This window comes from Halyomorpha halys, unplaced genomic scaffold, assembly GCF_000696795.3.
Source record: "Halyomorpha halys isolate HHAL.00 unplaced genomic scaffold, Hhal_1.1 Scaffold1127.1, whole genome shotgun sequence".
Classification (NCBI taxonomy): Eukaryota; Metazoa; Arthropoda; class Insecta; order Hemiptera; family Pentatomidae; genus Halyomorpha; species Halyomorpha halys.
The window spans coordinates 53,450-56,689 of NW_027110032.1; the positions used below are offsets into that span (position 1 = coordinate 53,450).

The following is a 3,240-nucleotide window of genomic DNA, read 5'->3' on the forward strand; positions in this document are numbered from 1 at the left end:
CACCTGAAGGTATGGAGTCAAAAATGTGTTGTCTACGACAAATATTATATCATGGGATTCAGACTTAATAGATGCTGCAAGACGTGGAATATCCATGATCTATTAAATTAAAATATTCCTATTTCTTGGTTTGTATTGGATTATATAATTTTATATTTTTATTTCTTTAATCCTGTTATTTTATTTACATATTTAATTACCAGATATATAAGTTTTATTTCCCACTTCTATCATTACTTTATTTTAAATAATTTTTATATTGTACATATTTTTACTAGCTAGATTTATGGGTATTTTGTAGCAACATGCTACCTGCTGGTCTAGACTGTAAGTACTATGGCCACCAAAACAGCTATGGCCTGACATGATGCAGCCTACGAGTTAACACTGGAACTACTTCTGGTGACAAGCAAACGCCTTATAGTAATATTTATTTGTACTATTCATCGTAACTACCTAAGCTACCCTCTGGGCTTGCATACCTCCTTCCTACCTTTAGGAATAGAACCCTGTAGGACGAGGTTATCATCCTTAGAGAACGTATGGCTGGCACCCTAAGCCTCACCCTATCAATTCAGCTCCTAATCAACTACCTTACCACCTAATTGAGCACTTATTGTAGAAGCCTTCTGGTTAAGAGTACATGAAAACCGGCAGGGCCCCTTCCCATTCCAATAATCCACTGGTTTAAGCCATCACAACCGCTACCTTCATTGGATCCTGCACATAACCTTGAAATGCCACAAGGCAATCCAAGGAATTATAAACTTAACTAAACTACCTTCTTATATGTATATACTAATTTAACTTTTTTTTTTTTTCAGAAGGGTACGAAAAAAAAAGAAAGAAATTTAAGATTGCATGTGGAAGGGCCCCTCTCCATTCTAATAATCCATTGGTGTAACACAAGCACTACCTTCATTGGACCCTACACATGACCTTAAAATTCCTTAAGGCCATAAAAGGAATTCTGTATTTAACAGGTATACATATAACTACCTCCTAACTTATTAACTTATTTTCGTTTCAGGAAGGTTTGAAAAAAAAAAAAGTCAAGAGTACCATTTAACCATAACCGGAGGCCCCTCACTTCCTAATATGTAAGTAGAGTTCCCATATAACAGACAGATCAAACCTCAGATAAGTATGTTATTGATACCTTCAAGTATCAATAGTAGAATAAGGTTGTACTCAATTTGATTTATATTTCATTATATTTTGCATTTTACTAATCCATGTTTATTTTCTGTTTTTAGAGGGAGTAAAAAAAAAAATCAACAGTACATCGTCAAATGGAGTCAGATCATTCAACACAACCACCTTGACAATTTCCTACTTCTTTCATTACTTTAATAAAACCACCTTGACAATTTCCTACTTCTTTCATTACTTTAATTTTTATAATTTTCATGTTGTACATTCATTAGTCATACTGACTAGATTTTCATATGTATTTGATTATTTGTTCTTTCCTCTTGCTTAACTTTAATATTACTCTTCTCATAGAGCCTTTATCTTATTATAATGCTTAGACTATATGTCTCATGTCTTTCAACACAATTTATGTATCTACATAATGTTAGTTATTTTCTGATCATTCTGTGATTTCTTTTAGCACCCCCAATTATCCTCTTCTCTTATATATTATTCATGATAAACAATCTACTTATCATTATTATTATTATTATCATCATCGTTAGAGTCAGAATATGTCCCTTAGATTTAGGCACCCCTCCCTTTAGCCATATCATGTTTTGTTGGTACCTGGTTATGTTTTATTTAATTCGTTTAATATATATTATTTAGTTAGTGTAACATTATTTAATATTTCAGTAAATTAAAGTCTAGCCGTATATAAAAAATGATCATTTCCATTTATATCCATTAACATTAAGCATTTCTTCAGAGTTCTGAGGGAAAACAATTAAATTAGATTTTGATCTGTAAGATCCAGCCGCTACGTTAGTATGATTGAAGCTATGGCGGCTAGAGATTGCCCCATTAAATGGGTAATCTAGTGCTTGTACTATTTTGCCTTGTTGAATAGACCATGAGCTTTCTCCTGATTGCTAACAATAGACAGTTCAACGTTACGCCTGATAACTTATCTTTCTATCTCTTACTGTCCCTGTAATGTCGCTGAGTATAATATACTTAAAGAAATAAAAATATAAATTCTTTATTGAGTTTAGGAATTAAATGTTATCTGTGTATAAGAATATAATGATAATATTAATAATAATAATAATAGGAGTATTCATGATCTTTAGTTTAACATGTTAAAATGTGTAATGATAAAATCTTTCCTTCTTTTAGCATGATAAAACGATATAGTATTTAACACTGCTAAGGGCCTGTTAATTGGTCTGGTAAATGGATAATGATGTCACGCAACATACCAGCGCTAATCTAATTTCAAATAATCGATGTTTCCAAGTCAGTTCAACCAAAATAATGTTTTACTTAAACTAATCATAACATTTAATTGTTTGCCTATTTTTTATGATTTGATCTTTTTATATTATGGAGTGGATCAATCATTTTGTTTTGTTATCTACAAGCGTTGGCTGTATTTTACTGAATTTCAATTCAATATATAATAACCAAGGTACAATAAAAACAAATGTATTATTATAGTGTTATTTTATGATTAAATAGGAAAATATGAATTCACAATTTTCAAAAATAAGATTAAAGTTTGTTTATTCAGTTCAATGTGAATCATTTATACATACACAAAATTATAAAAAATACTTAAATAATAAGATAGTTAACAATTTCCATGACTAATTTAGCTCCAATCACAAAATTGAAGCCATATAAATAAAATTATTTATAAAATATTGATTTATTTTATTTAAATTAAAAGACTATTATTAAACTTAATTAACAATAAATACTACATTGTTATGTTCCCAGAGTAACCCTGAGCGATAAGTTAAAATACAATATATCATTGAGCTTGGGCCATTGAAGAATGCCAATAAATTAAATAAATAATTTAGATCAATAAATAAATTAATTACATTCATAAAATTAAAAAATATAAATCGAAGCAAAACTACTAACACAAATTATGAGGGTACATAGAATTTAGCTGCTACTTTCAGCGCCTGGTCGATATCCTTAATAAGGTCTGTTGCTGATTCCAGGCCGACAGACAGTCTTATCAGGTTATCGGTGATGCCCAACTCTTTTCTGGTTTCTGCGGGAACTATTTGATGAGTCATCGTTGTTCTG

General features: G+C 30.4%; 1 protein-coding gene and 1 long non-coding RNA gene across 2 annotated transcripts in view; one reads left to right on the plus strand and one right to left on the minus strand.

The window, feature by feature from the left end:
* The window catches only part of LOC112211163 (uncharacterized), a 25,676-nt gene extending 24,693 nt beyond the window's left edge, over nucleotides 1-983 (plus strand). The window contains exon 3 of the long non-coding RNA XR_002945469.2: nucleotides 825-983. This is a non-coding gene — a long non-coding RNA (uncharacterized lncRNA). The remainder of the gene's footprint in view (nucleotides 1-824) is intronic.
* Nucleotides 1-3,240, minus strand: part of LOC106688422 (putative cystathionine gamma-lyase 2) — a 27,654-nt gene that overhangs the window by 21,488 nt on the left and 2,926 nt on the right. The gene's annotated exons all lie outside the window — the stretch shown is intronic.